The 19,145-nt window shown below is 37.1% G+C and overlaps 1 pseudogene; it reads right to left on the minus strand.

The window, feature by feature from the left end:
- Window positions 1–12,110: 12,110 nt before the first annotated feature.
- Window positions 12,111–15,464, minus strand: LOC149662771 (uncharacterized; annotated as a pseudogene).
- Between the last annotated feature and the right edge of the window lie 3,681 nt (window positions 15,465–19,145).

Genomic DNA, 19,145 nt, shown 5'->3' on the forward strand with positions numbered 1-19,145 from the left:
ATTACCGACGACCGGTAATTAAGCTAGATTACCGACGACCGGTAATTAAGCTAGATTACCGACGACCGGTAATTAAGCTAGATTACCGACGACCGGTAATTAAGCTAGATTACCGACCTTAACAATAATGGACGTGAGGAAGGCGGTGGAGGGGGCCGCATTTCAACGGGGGCAATGGGATTCCCTCGAAGTCGTGGAGGCCGCGGAAGTCATGAAGGCCGTGGGGGCCGCGGAGGCCACGTAGGCCGTGGAGGCCGCGGAGGCGACGTAGGGCGTGGAGGCCGTGGAGGCCACGTAGGGCGTGGAGGCCGTGGAGGCCGCAGAGGTCGTGTTGGCCATAGCGGTCGCAACGCCAGGGGCCGGCGTTGCAATAATTGCGATCGCTATGGCCACTTGGCACGCGACTGTTGGAGCCGCGTTCGTTTTATAAAACTCGTTTGATACTTAAATGTCAAAATGTACAAATTATTATTCAATTCTGTTGAAAGGGGTCCAAGATGGCCAAGAAACTCCGTTGGCGGAGGTTCCGCGTGGGGAGGCGCCTACCCCTCCTCAAGGCGCTGGAGTGCAGCCCCCCCAGCCTCAAGGCGCTGGGGAGGAGCCGGCCCAGCCTGAAGGCGTTGGGGAGGAGCCGCTGGAGGAGGAGGGCATGTCCCTCGATGAACTGGAGGCCGAGATAAATTCGTAAGCTTTATGTCCTAAAAAGAATGGTAGGACCAAATAACAGTGAGTTGGTTTGCTTCAGATGCAATTTTGAGTCGAAATTATTCTTTGAGATTTTCCTGTCCAGGTCACCTTTTACAAACTATAATTTAAAATTTATTAAAAAGGAATGTAACCGAAATTTCTAAACTCGCCCCACGTGGCCATAAAAACCTTGGAAAATACTTAAACTACTCTAGTACCTGAGGTTCATTCATACTTTATTATAATAACTGAATAAATAACGAAAGACTAAGCTAAAAATATCGACTTGTATTTAGTACAAATTAAAGAAATTAAATAATAATTAGTTGCGAAGATGAAGTCCAATATGAGGGTCAAAGCCCTACGCTCGAGCGAACTACAACATCTTAGTAGTGGAGAATGACTGACTTATTATCATAAGCAATCTACCTTTATATAGTTAGGGAAAGGTCAAAGGTAACACAGGGTGTTAATCCTCTATATAAATCATACACCCCTGGAGTAGAAACTCGGGAGGTCCCTAAACTATTACGGAAGGTTACAATAAATTAGTATTTATTAAATTCAGTCATAAACGGTGGCAAAAATGTCATAAAACATTTTCGACTCAAAATTCGTCAATAGAGCCAACTGTACTTTGGTTCTCCCACCATTTTTGGTATACCCTGTATAGTAGGTTTCCTGTTTTCTCTTCTGGGAGAGGGGTTCAATTCTTTAAAAATATTTTGCATGTGATAACAATTAACTAATGGGCTAGTGTCTATCTCAAACAATAAAATTTGCAGCTATTTATATCTCTCGCTGCCATAAAATTGCCTGCTGACTCGCGACATTGACATTAACCCTTTAGAAATACTTATCACAGCTAAAACAATAACAGAATTGGACCTTCATCATAATAATTTAAATCACACTTTTAAACCATTTCCTTACAGGATTGGCAATAAAAATAACATTTAATTTTTTTGTAAATAATTTCTTTTTCTTTTTTTTTTCAAGTGTTATTTTTTTAAATGTAAATTTTTATTTTAAACTACAATTGTTTAAAATTATAACTTTTTTTTATTACAAAAATGTTCTAAATTTTTTTTAAAATAAAAGAGTTATTAAAAAAAATAGTCGATGTTTTTTCTCGCATAATCCCTGTGTATTTTATATGGTAACGTTGAAAGGACCGCGCTAATGTAAACAGCTGCGGTGTTCAAAACACAATGAAGTGGTAGTGCTCCCTCAGATTTCCGTTGTTGAAATTTTGATATGATGAGAATATCATCCTTGATTTTTCACATTTAACTTTCTTTCAGCTTTACCGTAGGATTTTGATGTCAATTTTTCACATGGTGAATACACTACCGTTGATTATCACCGCCTTAATAATTTGGATAGATATTTTTTTACTTATGGAGATATCAAGTTCATGTTTAAAAGGAAACCCTTAATTAACGTAGGATTGTGTTTCGGCAGTGTACATTTGGGTTATAAATGACTTTCAATATATACTTAACCTTAATTGCAATTTTTAGTGGGTTTAGAATCTTATTTTACCTTAAACTTTCGAATCTCGAGCCTATTAATGTACTTTAAAGATAATTTAAATTAACTAAGTATGAGATAGAAAACATGGGGCTATACTAACAGCTTGTGCAGTTTTAATCTTAATTATGTATTTTATTTCAAAGTTACTCGAGTTCTCATCCAAATATGTACATTTCATCTTTAAATTCACGTTAATTATACTTAGTTAAGTTGAAATTAATGAGGGATTGAGGTTTGGCAGTGTTGATTTAGCTTATAAAATGAGTTTCAAATCACCTTAATTGTAAAGTTTAGAAGAGTTTTTCATTCTTGCCAACACAATGTGTTAAATTTTTATCATACCACGTGCTAAATTTGCGGTAACATAAAGATCATCTATAACATATGTTAATGAATGATGTGATTCTATAGTTTTGCAACTTTGGCTTCAATAACAGTAATTAAATCAAATACCTAAACAACTCATAGCAATTTAGACAAATAAACAAACGGTAATGTGAACTGTGGAGATAGCGAACAACGTAACCCTCCGTTGCTGACGTGGTTACGTTGGAAAAATCTGCGCTGATGTAAACATGGAAATTATTTGACTAATTAAATTACATAACGACACTGTCCTCCTGGATTAATCAGCACCACTGTTACTTATATTTATTAATTAACAAAATCCACTGTTGGTAACATAGTTAAACTGCGCTAAGGTAAGCACCACGACTCTTTTAACTGCCGTAAGGAAAACATTTTAAACTTTTTGTCATCTTACCAGTAGTATTTTGAAGTTTTCGATCTTCTCACAGGGTGAAAAGCACTATCTTTATTTCAACACGTTAATAATTTGAATAGGTATGCCATTTTTTACATCAAATTGGAAGCGTACACGGTAAATACAGCATAAAAAACCTAGGGTTAACTTGGTTAGGCTATGTTTCTAGCATAAAATTGAGCAGACTATACACAGGATTCCAAAACAAATGAGAGCTGGAAATCAGCCTTTTTAATAATCTTTAAAGAGTAACTAAAATAGGGTAATGGCAGCCCTCTGCCTTCGACTGTATTAAGCTCTATGGGGAAATAACATGGGGTGCTATTAGTCTATACAACTTAAGCCTTGGCCGTAAAGAACGTCGAAAAACTTACTTCAAAAGATATAAAAACCTCTATTAACTGTAATAATTTACCTGAATTACTTTTCTAGATGAAAATTCGACCTGATAACGACCTATTTCTTATTAAGGGTGCTACAGTTAATTAGAAAATACATATAAAGGTGCTCAAGCTCGGACGAAATACCAAAGTAATTTGTTAGAGTCTACTGCTAAGAAATTAGGAAAATCAGCAAGAAAGCCAACATTTACAATTAGTCAACGTAACTTGTTAGCACCCACAAACTTAGGACCTTCTAGTTGTCGACGAGAACGAAATGAAGAAAATAGGTTTAAGCGCGCTATAAGGTTAGGCTGACCTCTGACCCAAAAGTAATTTTTTGACGTACTAACTTAATTAGATAAATTACAAAAATTAGAATTCATTAATTAAAAATCGAAACAGGTAAGTTTCCCATTTAATAAATGCTTGTTAATTTAGAAGTATCCCGAAAACTAACTTCGCTGTAGTTTTTCAGTGTGACTTGTCACAATTTCGATAAAAAAATGAAAATTTTTTAATGCTTTTTCTATGGGACGCTAACCCTAAAAACTGTGAATTTTCCTTTAACATTACGGAAGGGTGTCATGTCATATCTACAAGGGCCTACCGGCCCTGTAGAATAATGAAGTACACGCATCTTAAAAAGCTCACAAGTCATACTTCGTTCATCTCATTATGGATTCAAAAACTGGAGAGATTATAAAGGGGTCATGCAACTGTAAAACTGGTAAATGCGGAGTCTGTTGTCACGTTGCTCCTACTGCAAGGTTCATTTTGGATTGCTTAATGGAACAGCTCAAATTCGTTCCCAACGACCTGGCTATGTACAAGTTCTAAGGTCTTTGTCGTTACGATCTTGTCAATGAGTTTTGATGGGGCCTTCGTTGATTTTGATACTCTGCATGGAACGCATACTCCTAATTTCCTCTGAAATTTCGGCAATCCCTTCATCATATTCTTGTTACTTAGGGCGATCATTCTATCGATACTTGGATGTCCCAGGCGCTTGTGCCAGAGTTCCGTTTCTTCTGCGGTACTGGCATGACATGTTGGCGTTTTACTGTCCTTTCCTTCTACTCGGGCATCCACCATGTAAAGATTATTCCTTCGGAGTGTGGCTGTCATGAATACCTCATTATCCACCTTATTGAATACTTCCACTAAGCCTTGGTGAAAGTTTAATTTGTATCCCTCTTCGTCTATTTTCCTTACGGATAACAAATTCCTTTTGTAGGTTGGGACATAGTAAACATCTCGTAACGTTATGTCCTCTTCGCCTGAGTTCGTTATTACCCGCAGAATCACGTCTCCGGTACCCTTTGCCTGGGTTTCGTTATCGGCCGTATCCACGTTCAATTCTTTACTCTTGTAGTTAATCATCCAGTCTCGTCTCTTGCAAAAATGGTGTGTAGCGCCGCTGTCGAGTACCCATGTATCTTCTTCCGATTTGGAGACCATGGCAGACGCATAAAAAGATTTTCCTTCCCTTTTGGATGATGTAACGCTCTTCTTCTTTTTCGTATCGTCATACTGATCTGGGCACTGTCTTGCAAAATGACCGTTTCTATTACAATTGAAACATTCCACTTCCTTTTTCTTTCTTCTTGGTCGTCCACCTCCTCGCTGCTTTATTTTATGCAAATCCGCTGTGTGTCTTTGCTTCCTCCATTTCTTCGGCTATCGCCTCTTGCTTCTGCCTTTCAAATTCTTCAATGAGGAGGGTCTTTACGTTGTCTGGAGTGAATTCCTCGTCCGTTAAGTTGCATATTCTAAATTTCACATTAGAATATTCGCTGGGAAGTAAATGAATCATTTGGTAAGCCACCTCCTTGGATGGGATAGTTCCCCCAGCTTGCACTAATTTTTCCACGACTTCTTCCATCTTTGCCAGATACCCTGCCATGGACTCGGGCGGGGTGAATCTAAGTCCTTGTAGCTCTACCCTCAGATTCAAGATGCGTGTTTTAGACTTTGGCTCATGTTGCTTTCTTAGCTTTTCCCACGCCTCCACCGCAGTCGTACATGGTGCTATGATTCTCTTATGATGGCTATCTACTGCGAGTAAGATCTTGGATAATGCTTTCTCTTGCCGTAATCTATATCGCTCTCTCATCTGCTCTTGCCGTCTCCGCTGGAGGAGTTTCAGTGTCGGCAACGATCCCCCAAAGTCCTTGATCCAATAAGGCGCTCTTCATGTCTTCCGTATAATTGTCATCTGATAATGTCATAAATTCGAAAGCAGGCATTCCTCTACCACTGTCGTACCGTTCCGCCATGATTTCACGGTCTCATTTGGGCTTGCTTGTTGAGTGCCGCTTGGGGGGGAGGCTTTTAGTTACTTCCGCTTGACTTGAGAACTTCTTGAATGCAGCCGGGCCTTAGGTTCATTAACAACGAGGTTCCGCGCTCGAACCACGCTCTGCTACCATATTGAAAAAATCTATTCTAGTGTCGTTGTTAATGAATGCGTTTCATTTCAATCCAAGTTTATTTATAATATTAAAATATAACATTAGTACAATATAAATTACACACTAGCTAAGCCTAACTATAGCCTAACCGGCAAACACCAGAACTCAAGAGTAACTAACCTAACACCCCAAAATGGGAATCATCAAGTAAACAAAGGGGGCGTGGCGTACCGGGGTCAAGGGTCGAATTTCGAAGCTTATCTCTAGTCTACAAAAAAAACGTTATGTCTAACATATTCTGTGTCAATTTCAGTGAAAAATGATGAACAACTGTTTCCCGTAGGCCGCCATTCTGGAGATTAGCGACTAACGTTATTAAAAAGCAAATTTCAAAAGTGACAGGTCTTAATTCCAAATTTTAGCTTATTACCACTTGTAGTTGATGTTTCAGTACGTGCTATACACCATGTGACGTCTGGAACCATTCATAGCTATCGATAGCTTCGGAGAACGTTGTTTTGAAGCGAGGGTGAAAAATAAAATCTATCATTCCGTTGACAGAATTTTAGTTCATCAAGTGATGAACATCGATTTCAGAGTTATTTCTTGGGCGCGAAGGTACCTTAAACATGGTAAAAAATAAAACCTACTCAATAAAAGTTTTTACTATATTTATTTAAACTCTGCATTCTGCGAAAACAACCATGTTAAGGTTTTAGTAAACGTCATTTCCTACAAAAAAATTTGGAAACAAAAACGTCTAGTGTGATTAGAGATTCTATAGACCCTAGCAGCGTCAATAGGCTAAATATGACATTCACTATTTTTCGGAAAAGGGATGAGAAACTCTTTGCGTTTCCACTCATTGGCCATAACTGGAAATTGTATTCTTTGACTTGGTTCTGAACTCTATTCTATGAACCACATTGGCGAGGATATTCATTTCAATATCCTGTTTAAATCCGTATGGTTTGTGCTGTTCATAGAACATGGTTAGAGACACTACAAGCGCCACATATCGACTATAAGCTGAAGCACAGTGTGTTCCTTCTTATTTTTTGCCCAAAAATATGACATGTTTGGCCTACTGACGTTTTTAGTAAAGAGATTCAAATTTTTCCAGGCTCCCTGTAGACGTAAGGCCTAGAAAACCTACTTTTTTTCAATATAAAAGATAATTTAAAATAGTAACTTTTGGGAATATAAATAGTATTCTTTATGAATATTTATCGGGAATTTGAAGTATTATCGAAAATATTGAAGTAGACTTAAAATTAAGCAATATGGGGAATTTAAATTAAATTATCGGCAGGCTACGTATTAAATAAAACGTACCTTCAGAATAAGAATTGTGTAATTGTAGGGTAATACGAATTTTTTGATTAATTTATCCTTACATTTAACGTTTTTCTACATAGTTTTTAAAATGGCTGAGTAAACGTTTGCGGCGAAATATCACCCGTGGAATATTATTCAAAGGGTTGCTGGATGTTCAGCACAGAAGTGGCCACGATATATTTCTAGTTTATTTTTTAAACAAAGCATCATTTATCCAAACCAGATGTCAGTGATAGGCGCGTTTGGTTATTTAAACGGGATTCCACCTCAAATAATTTGCGATGCCCTGGAGTCCAATAAAGTTGCTCATATTTATGACAACCCCTATAAAACATTAGTTTTATTGTATCAATTGTGGGACAACAGCTCTGATGTTAAAATGTCTATCGGGAGCTACTCCTTGAAAAATAATAATTTCTGTTTTTTATATGGCAAGAGGTAATTGTTTCTAACTAACGTCTTAAGACCACGCATTTTAACTATTTAATATTTTTTTAATAGAATTCCTTTTGATGATTTGGAGAAAAACGCTCGTTTACTAGGCATTTAGCTAAGTCATCTGAAATGTAATGTTTTCAATTTCACTTTTATGCCTATAGATCCGTCGCCTACTTAAGTTCCTATTGATTAGCTTTGACACTTAATTTCTTATATGGGGTTCCCTTAACCAAATAAAATCATTGGGCAAGCTTATTGCTGTTCACTTAAAGGGACGACGGATGTATTCGCTACCACTAAATGGCTTCATTGCTCTATAGTTAATTTTTAATTTTACATGTACCTTATTGAACAGAAATCAAAGCTTGCCGGCACCTGAAATAGTTTTTGATTCCGATGAAATTGACGAGGCAGATGAACTCGAATTGCTCTTTCATCAAAAAGTAAGTAATTTTGGTGGCGATAGATGTTTGTTTGAATACTATATATTGTCAAACCGTTCATAAAGTACAATGTTTGGAATAGGGTCTTTGCGCGAGAGGAAAAAAGGGGGGGAAAAGGGAGGAAAAGAGGGGCGGAAACATGGGTCCAATATCCGGTTCCAGCCTCCGCCATAATGAAAGCCGCCAGATATATTCGTCTAGCTTAAAGCTAGTTGCGAAACCCAAGCTTAGCGGCTAATATCTGTTTGTAAAATTATTAGAGAATTTGTATAACCGTAAATTGAACTTAGATAAGTAGGAGACAGTTCACCTATATCATTGGAATATTTTGCAACAACGTAAACAGGTATTTAATTTAAGGTTTATATTTAAATTACAAATTTTGTTAAGCCTTGGCATATTTTTTTTTGCTACCTCAGGCTCAGCCGCTCAGGTTACCTTATTTTATGAAATGCCAGCTGTGAAAAGAAGTGATAAAGGAAAGCTTACATTTAAAGAGTTGTATTTAGAATCTCTTAACGGTGATGCCGACAAAATAAGGTACAAATACAAAATAAGCTTGTGTGGGTTAGATCCCTATGAGCTAACGGAAGGAGATTGTTGCCACGATAAAGAACTTCTGGAAAACTGGCCGAATATAGAACAGTCGGACATAATTAACTATTTAGTTTTGGGTATTTGTCACTTTACCCCGGAACAGTTTAAAGCAATAAAATCCTTGGATGGTCACAACTATTTTACTAGCAGTTTCATTCGCAATGTTTATTCCAAGTTTACTCCTAATGGGGATATTCTAATTATTGGAAAGGTTTGTTCTCTAATAAACCAACTTTGCACTTTATTAAGGCATGTTTCATAGTAAATATTTCTCTTAGGTTCACCATTCGCAGAGCTTTAACAAAGAATTACTTGTGCCATGGGTATTAGCGAAAGTGGAAGGAGAAATTCTAACTGCCCATTGTACATGTATGGCAGGGAAAGGAGAAACGTGCTCCCACGTTGGTGCCATCTTGTATTTTGCACAGCATATGTCCCAAAAAAAGGCAAATCGAAGTTGCACCACAGGAAACATTAAATGGCTCCCACCTTCTCTTAAAGAGATTCTCTACCTTCCATTAAAAGATGTCAGCTTTTCTTCAAATTCAGCAAAGAAAAAGAAGTTGGATACTTCATTAACAATTTGTGAAAGTGATACCTCGATTCAGCAGCCAAGCAAACATCGAAAACGCCTAAATGACTCTGACTTCTCATTAAAAGAAGACGAATTCCAAGCTATCCTAGCATATTTAGCAGATGGACCCGAGGACTGTGCAATTCTTAGCATTAAACCACCCTTTAGTGACCGGTTTACCCCAAAAGCAATATCGCCGGTCTCGAACAATTTGACTACATTATTTAACGATGAAAACTTGGACCTCAATTTTAGTCAACTTTTAAATTTGGCGGAAGAAAAGTTGGTATCGTTCCTTTCAACCGAATTCCCAATGGACCGAAATCCCATTCGACCGAATATCCCGCAATGATTTTAGATTTCCAGCCCAATGGCTATATTCCCGATGGACCGAAATCTCAATCGTCCGAATATGCCCCTAAAAAATACTTGAATATAACTTGAAACACTGTAGCCGTCAGCGATTCGGTGATGTAGTGGATACGATGTTGGACTGCGAAGCGATAGGTTGTTGGTTCGAATCTCCGAAAGGTATGTTAATAATATTAAAAGTAAATGTTTCGTGATACTAATTAAAACGCTCACTTTCATTCCTTTCAAGGCAAGAGATATATAGAATTAATAATCAAATTGTGCTTAAAATGAAGTACAGTCTTAATGGTGGTTCCATCAATGTCTTTAAATTTTAAATTAAAATTTTAATATTTTGGTTTCGGGTGGGTTAGGTTAGGTTCGGTTAGGTTAGGTTATGTTAGGTTAGGTTAGGTTAGGTTAGCTTAGGTTAGGTTAGGTTAGCTTAGGTTAGCTTAGGTTAGGTTAGCTTAGGTCAGCTTAGGTTAGCTTAGGTCAGCTTAGGTTAGCTTAGCTTAGGTTAGGTTAGCTTAGGTTAGGTTAGCTTAGGTTAGGTTAGGTTAGCTTAGTTTAGCTTAGGTTAGCTTAGGTTTGGTTAGCTTAGGTTAGCTTAGGTTTGGTTCCAATAATTCGTTGACACCTTTTCCAAAATATGCTCCTTTTAATTAGCTACCACCTTTACCAAAATATTCTCCCTTTAAATAGCTACCACCTTTTCCAAAACATTCTCCTATTAATTTGCTGCCACCTTTTCCAAAAGATTTTCCTATTAATTAGCTGCCACCTTTTTCAAAATATTCTCCTATTAATTAGCTGCAACCTTTTCCAAAACATTCTCCTACTAATTAGCTACCACCTTTTCCAAAACATTCTCCTATTAATTAGCTGCCACGTTTTCCAAAATATTCTCCTATTAATTAGCTGCAACCTTTTTCAAAACATTCTCCTACTAATTAGCAGCCACCTTTTCTAAAATATTCTCCTATTAATTAGCTGCCACCTTTTCCAAAAGATTTTCCTTCTCGTGGTAAGAGGCGGGCTTTTAATACTCATATAAATAATCTTTTTACCTCCAAACAAGGTTGGGTTGGGTTAGGTTAGGTTACGTTGGCTTAGGTTAGGTTAGGTTAGGCTAGGTATAGGTGAGGTGGGGTTCGCCGTAATTAAAACGTAGTTAAAATAAGTGCAGTAATACATTTTCAACTCACATTTTTTTAACAATAATAAGTTGTGAAATTAAAAATATATTTAATGCAAAACCACACAGTATGTGTTCTTCCAGTTCAATAGAATTTCGGTCCAATGGGACTATAATAAAATCGCACCTTTGGCTACGTTCGGTCGAATGGGACCCCAAAAAAAAACCCCTTCTGTCGAATGGGAATTCGGTTCAATGGGACCAAAGCGAAAAGTTTAATACTTTTATCATTAGTGAAACTGAAGCAGTACAAATTGAAGCAATAACTAAAAAACAAGCTAAATCCAAAGAATGGTTTGCTCATCGTAGCGGACGAATAACAGCTTCACATTTGAAAGCCGTTTGCCATAGTGACTTAACAATGCCAGCAAGGAGCACGATTAACGTAATTTGTTATCCTAGTCAACACAAATTCACAAGTCTCGCAACAAATTGGGGAATCGACCATGAAAAGCAGGCATTAACCATGTACAAACATTCCATGAGCGCAAATCATGAACACTTCTTAGTTAATGAAAGTGGCCTAAGGATTAATGTCAAGTTTCCCTACATCTGAGCTAGTCCTGATGGGTTAGTTGAATGTTCCTGTTGTGGGAAAGGCATCGTAGAAATCAAGTGTCCATATTCAAAGAGAGACATGCTTGTAGAAGAGATGGTAGGGGGTAAAGACTCGTTTCTTCAAAAAGACGAAAATAGTTTAGGCTTGAATGAAAAGCACAGCTATTTTTACCAGATTCAAACGCAATTATTTGTCTGTGATGTTAAGTACTGTGATTTAGTTGTCTGGTCTACAAAAGATTTCTTTGTTAAAAGGGTCACTCCAGATAAGAGTTTTTGGGAAAGTTGTTTAACAAAAGCGACAGATTTCTTTAAAATTGGAATTTTACCAGAGTTATTAGGGAAATTTTATTCTAGGTCTAGTCAGATGAAGGTATTTAGTGAGCAAGTCAATAACGCGGGAAACTCTAGTGTGGATACCCAAGTTTATTGTTTTGGTCAAATGCCTGAGGAAGAAGATGATCACATGGTAATGTGTGAAAACCGATCCTGTAAACATAGATGGTTCCATTACAAATGTTTGGGTATAAAAAGGGCACCAAGAGCTAAATTGTGGTATTGTCCAAATTGCGCTTTGTTATCACCTTTCAAAAAAAGGGGGGCAAAGCGTCAAAGAAGGGTACAAAAGGGAAAGAAAATTAAATGTGATAATCTAAATTTTTCCCTAAACTACGGATCTCATTTGTTCCTAAGCTACCTAAATTATGGTTACACTTGTATGGTGTTTAGTACTGAAAGTAATTTCGCTAATTTCTTCCTTATTTAAATTACTTTTATTTTTATGTTACACAAAACTGTCACTTTTGTTACAATTAAAATTTATACATTTCTTTTCATAAAACTATAGACTTCGATAGATTTGTTAAAGCACTGGCAACAATGGCAATTTTATCCAAAGGAGTAATTTCATCCCCCTCTCTTTTTGTCACGCATTCAATGGGTAAACAACCTTGTAGTATTTGGTACTTGTTTCGCAAGAGACCAATTACCCTCTCAACATGAATGCGTAGGTTTGCAATTTTTCTTGTTTCGTGAACTTCCAATGATGTTAACTGGTCTTTTCCCCGTGTGAAGCTCGGAATTGCTAATCGAGCGCAGCAAAAACCTAAACGTTCCTCTATATTGAACCCTCTATCTGCCATTACTAGATCACCGGGAAGCAATTTTTTAAGGATCCCACAATTCTCTGTCAAATGCCTATCGCTAACTCTTCCTCCCCAACAGTAAGAAATAAATGAGATGACACCCTGTGGAGTTACGCCTATTAAAAATTTTGCTGTATTATGATGTTTGTAATTAGACCATGTGATCGCTCGAGTAAATAACGATGTTGGGCGATTTATAAAAACTTCAAAACAATCTATAATAACTGCTACATGATCTCCAAAGGCTTTCTTAAACTCTAGGGGCATGGTTTTCCGTAATTCTTCCCTTTCTGGCCACGCAACAAACTTCTAAAGTCGAACGTTACAGGCGTCAAGCCACCTATCAAATATTCTAGACGCTGTAGAGACGGAGATGTCGAATCGATAAGCCAAATCTTGTAGGGATAAATTTTATCTCATCCTCATCAAGAAAAGTAAAAACTCCTGAAACTGATCTAGTTTGTTCCGGTGGGATTTTGGGATCGCGACACTAACGACATTGAAAACAATCTTCAACACTCTAAAGGAAGGCAGCCCCGTGTAAAACTTGGTTTTCTCATTGTTATTTGCGAAAGTGTCTTCCGTGAGAGAAACGTCCAAAACCTTTTCTTTAGTCGAGCACAGCTCGAAGCTGATGTTCCGGTGGTCAAGTTCAAGTTCCTCTATGTTTTCCATGGTCATATCAGTTTGGGTAGATATTTCATTTGTTTCCGGACTGAGAAGTTTCCTAATATTTTCCATAGTCAGATCAGTTTCAGTCGATACATCTTTAAACTCGTTGCAGCCCATCTGGCAAGCAACGTCAATAGTTGAGATGAATGATACTTCGTTGATATTTTCAGACGGACCAGCTCTTATCATATCTGGCGCACTTTCACATTCAGTTTCCATAGCTCTAATATCTATAAAAATATACATTAACATTCCTTATTTTATTCAAATAGGGAGATCGCATTATCATCTTTATCACCAGAAACTAATTCCATTACTAGCAAATTTGCTTTATTAGGCTGATTTGTTGTTTTACTCGGAGCAGCTTCAGTCAAATCTAGGGCAGCGCTTCTCAAACTTTTTAATCTTGCGGACCGGTTTTTTCTTTCAACTATGTATGACGGACCAGATATATTTTTTGTTTGGTATAAAGTGCAATTTTCCAAGTTTAATGAATGAGAAAATGGTAAACACATTAGTAGTTTATTTATATACGTGTGTAAACCATTATTATGAGATTACAACTTAAAGAGTTTGTGGATGACGAGTGCTATAATTTTCGTCATCCAAAAACTTAAAATACGAAAAAAATCCTTGAAAAATCCAGTTTATTATGATATGTTTACTTTTGTATTTGGTTTCGTAGAAATTTGTACATTGCAATCAAAGTTTTGTGTTTGGAAAAGGCCTAGCTAAATTTTGTTTCGTTTGATGACGTAGTAAGGAGAAATTTTCTCTCTTGATGTCGCTCACGTGACCCCTGTTAGTGTCTCAGCGCCGCGTTAAGCCTATTTTATTCAGATTCGCACGGCATTAGTAGACTCGGGAGTCTCGGGCGCGCGCTTGGCTTTTCCGCGAGATGCCGTGAGTGACGTAGCGAGGAGAAATACCCGCCAAAAACTTCTCCCCAAATTTTCTTTTGCCCCCCAATTTCAAGTTTTCGAAGTGTTTTTTCTGTGTTTTCCCTCCTATTTAAATATTTATTAAGCATATTTTTGGAATCAGAAGAATTTAAACTCTCAAAAAAGTACGGTTTTCTTTAGATTTGAGATAATTTTTAAATCAGTTCGGTATTCCTTTAATGGCAAGGATGAGCCACTGGGCCTCTTTTCACCATCCCTTACCAAAAAATGTGAACTATTCTCCAACAACAAAATAGATGTTCAATTTTTTTAGAAACCATATTTTTTAACAGAATGGGTACTAACGGTATAAAAATTAGTACAGATATAACGGAAAACGCTTAAATTTCAAATAGTGAATAAGCTTAATATGCTAGAATAATAGACGTTGAGTCGCAGAGATCTTATGAAAAAGATATTTCTCGGGCACGCCTCTCATTAGTCAGAACTTGGTGACACCTAGCGGGGTTCGTAAAATAAACCGAGGCCAATTCTACTTTAACTAAAGGGGTTAGGTCAAAAAGGGTAACTATAATGGAACAGCTCGATCTCTAACTCTCGCGCACCTAAATCGGCGCATGTGATCCGTTAAGATGAAAATTCAAGAAGGTAAATACGACTTTGGTCTTTTTTATCTTTACTGATATAAGGAGGGACTAGAAACAGAGAAACGGCCGTTTATAGCAGGGAAAGGCAGAGTCTGCCGGCGCTTGCCTACGGACCGGCAGCCGCATGTCCGCGGACCGGTGCCGGTCCACGGACCACAGTTTGAGAAGCGCTGATCTAGGGTACTTTCACAGTCTGTAGAAGTTTCCATGGCTCTAATATCTATAACATTATTCTAATTTAATATTTCTGAGTTTATTTTAAGATTGTTCCAAAATAAAAGCATTTTATTATTATTAATAAGACAACATTACCATCTTTATCACCCAGAACGTTTTCCGTTGTTAATGAAGTTCCTTCATTAGACTTATACATGGTTTTAATCCTTAATTTTCGACTAACTATTCTTTTCCAACGCGAATGAATCATATTGGGATTTTTCAAATTGTTTTTGCCTAAGAAAAAACTTGGTGCCCAATCTGGATTGGTTTGATCGAACAGCGCTGATGGATTTCCTGTAAATGTTCAATCATATCAACTTACTAATTAAGATTACTCTTACAATTAATAATAGATTCTTACCTGAAAGAAAATGTTTTGAACATACGTGTGGGCCTCGTTTATTAGGTGAAAGGGTTATTGTAAATAACTCTTTTCTTTCTATTCTAGTAATCCAAAGATTCCTACGCTTTTTTGATAAGTCCAATGCAATTGGGCCTTGGTGCCTTAGTACAGCTGGTATTTTAAAAAACGACAACTTATTCTTCCGATTCCGCGAATTTTCGTTACATTCCTTCACCGTACAATAAATACCGCCTCCCATTTTAAATAACCGCTTAGTTTTAAATTTTTAACTCAACTGAACTGCAACGAAACTTATTGCAGGCCGCCGTATAACTCTAACAACCCGTTTAACAGGCCAGTCAATATGGCGGCGTAGTGAGCGAGCAGTCGACGGAGAGAGAAAATCTCGTAAAGGGGGGAAAGGGGACGGAAACCTGACCCTATAGTTATTTTTAGATACGCCTTAAACAGCGTTAAAGTTTAAAAATTAATATTCTATTCCTTTTTTAATTTTCAAGTAACGAAGAAATGTTTGATGTGGCTACTGGTGGCGCTGAGTCGTCACCTGAAAAAACTGAGGAAACTTCAGTTCACCAACCAAACACTCCTTGTAAAGGTGCGGAAAAGGCTGGTGTAATCAGCACGCCAAATAAAACTTCGGTAAACGAAGAAGAGGAATAAGATGATGAAGATGAAGATGTTTTTTCCAGCAGAAATTAACGTAAAAATAAATTCAATTAAAAAACTGTTTGGCCTGTTAGATTATAGAATGATATGAACTTCTCGTTTTTTATTAAGTCTAATGCATACAGTCCTCTACTAAGTGTCTCAACTCAATTATTTACTATATTATTAGCACATTGGAAACCACACGGAGTAATGCAAAGTTATTTTTGCCCAAGTAGTAATATTATTATAATAACAAGGTTATATTATTTTAAAAAGGATTCAAGCTTCTAGGGTTCATTGTTTTTTTTTTAAGAAAATTATTTTGCAAAAGTCAAATGATGGGTTCAGTGCTAATCAAATGTTTCTTCGGATCTACTGATCCCAATGTCTTGAAATTTGAATGAGGGGTGTAACAGTCTGGTCTCTTAAATAAATAAAAATCAATTTCTTAAAGTGGATAAGGATTTTTGAAAAACATTAATTTCTAATGTCAAAATTTAAAATTCAGTACTTACAACCGTTTTCCAAGGTAAAAAAACCCAACCATATCCTCCTTGTCCAAATACGTGGCTTTTAGAGAGAAAAAGATTAAAAAAACCTAGACCTCTTGAACCAATTTTCTAAGACTTGTAAACGTCCAGAGGACCAGATGTCTCGAAAGCCTTTTTGGTGATGCCCTGACTACATTGCAAGCCATTCTGTCCATAGTCAAACTATTTCATCAACACCAGAGAAGTTGAATTACACAGAAAATTAAGTCTGTCATTGAGAACGTTTAGCACTAGCGAAAGCGGTATCAGTATTTGCTAATGAAACTGATAAAACAGTAATGCATTAAAATGTAAAGTCTACCACACAAGAAGTTACTAAATGTCATCGACCAAGCCGAGGACGGCTTCGAGGAAGTATTTTTATTCTTGGCCGTATTTGATAATTATAATATTAAACTATATCCTGACTAGTTTTTACCAACAGCAACTGGTATTGTGATACTTTTCCCAAGGTTCTTCAGTTAGTTTCTTAATCCCCAGAACAGGTGTGTTTTAGGCTATTGGGACTATAGTTTTGTTTAATTATAAGACATTTAGTGTCATGTGAAAGCAATATGTTTATTATCGGAAAGGCGGTGAAAGTACTAAAATTATAATTTTGACAAAGCTAATTAATTTTGAACATTTTTAACCATTTTTAGATATAACACACCTCATTAAAATATCAGGCCAAAAGAATCAATGGGACAGAAGATCTGACCAAAATCTCTACCTCCTCTCATTGAACTTAATGTGTATTTTGATTTCCTTCGAACTTTTCCGCCGGTAATCCAAAATTCGCACTTTTTGGCCTATTGAACGAGTTCTATGACGCCATCATTTTGAGTGGTCGAGCGCGTGATGAAGTGGGCTATGTGAAAACGAACGTGGACTATCACCTGTCTAGAAAAGCTAGTCTCATTTTTCGTTTCCATTAACGTCATATTGCCTCTATTCGGACTGAAGTTACTCTAGTATAGATGGGAGTGAAAATGTTTTAGACCTAATATCTCACCTATTGTCGCTACTTGGACTACGAGTTCTTTTCGTTTTATGAGATTAATATTCACGTCACATACCCGCGCAAAATGCGTGCAAAGCCGTGAGCAGATGACAGGATAGAAGCCAATGAGTACATATTAGTGTACAAGTGGAATAAACGATATCCAGTAGATAATTGAGTCCTGGATCTGAGTTGGAGGCACCATACAAAATAATGCGTTCCTCATTTCCTTTCCCAAAAAAATTATAACTTTGAAAGCATTTTTGGCCTATTGACGCTACTCGGTCCACATATACTCTATAGTCTAATCTATACAACAATGAATCTACTACTAAAAACATGTTCTCGAAAGGGCTAAGTTTTTTAACACCATACCCATAAAGCGTATAAAGCTGAATGCGAGGGATATTTGGTATCATTCTGGAAATATCTTATTTGGAGAAAACATTTAAAAATGGTTACATAGTTTATGAAATTGAACTTCATTGAAGGAACGCGTGGCCGTCGAGGGGGAAGGCGAGGTGGTGGAAGTCGGTGACCCGGCACACGACTGTGCTACGCTTGTAGGCAGTTTGGCCATCAGGCTGCCAACTGTCCGCTCTTAAGAGGTAACGACTATTGTTTTTATAGATTTTATTAGCGATGAGTTAGTGTAATATGGGGAAACTAATAATATTTTTATTCATTAATATATGTTCATTAGCTATACAACAGCGAGCTCCCACTCAACCAGCGCCAACCCAGACATCGCCCACACTGCCTGGTTTTCATACAGAAACTCTAAGAAAAAATAATTACCGGAACTAAGAGATTGTAGAGGACAATGCTACGATAATGGATCAAATATGGCCGGTATATACAAAGGTGTACAAGCACGGATTTTGACTAAAAACGAATTAGCAACCTTTGTCCCTTGTGCCGCTCACTCTCTCAATCTTGTCGGTGTCCACGCAGCTAGCGTTACGCCTAAAATGATAACACTTTTTGGGACTGTACAAAGACTGTTTGTATTCTTCTCCAGTTCAACTGATAGGTGGGGATTGTTGACATCGGTGCTAAAAATCACTTTGAAAGCAAGTAGTGACACAAGATGGTCAGCTAAAAGACAAGCCGTAGAATCACTTCATCAACAACTTCTGGTGTCTTGTCTGTATTGAAAGAGATGGTTGATTCAAAAAAAAATTCCGAAACTGTTTCAACAGCTCAAAGCTTTATAAAACTTATTAACTATGACTTCATCTGTAGTTTGGGTTTGTGGGTTAAATTATTATGTTTAATAGACAGAGTTAATATTTCACTTCAGAGCCCAAATATTTCGATAAATATTGCTTCAAAAATGGTCAGAGGGCTTAGAGATTCTATTCTTCACGTTAGAGAAAAAGATTCAGAGATTGAAAAACTATTAGTACTTGCTAAGGAAGCTTGCAAGGAAATGAATTTGGTACCTGAATTTAAAGAAATGAGAAAACGGAAGGTTAAGAGGATGGATTCAGAAAAAGCTGCTGATGAAGGGCATTTAATAACTGAAGAACAAAAATTCAGACGAGAATCAAACTGTGTAATGGACTAAATTCTTTCAGAGCTTGAATGGCGTTTCACCAAGCTGCACCTTATTTCGGAAGAGTTCGAGTTCTTAAGTGGACAGTCACTTTTGGAAATGGGTGTAACCGATCTCAAAAAATGTGCCAATAATTGTGCATTAAAATATAAAGAAGACATAGACCCCTTAGAAATTGCC

Source organism: Phalangium opilio, unplaced genomic scaffold (genome assembly GCF_054372755.1).
Source record: "Phalangium opilio isolate 3A_F unplaced genomic scaffold, DU_Popi_V2 ptg000063l_1, whole genome shotgun sequence".
Classification (NCBI taxonomy): domain Eukaryota; kingdom Metazoa; phylum Arthropoda; class Arachnida; order Opiliones; family Phalangiidae; genus Phalangium; species Phalangium opilio.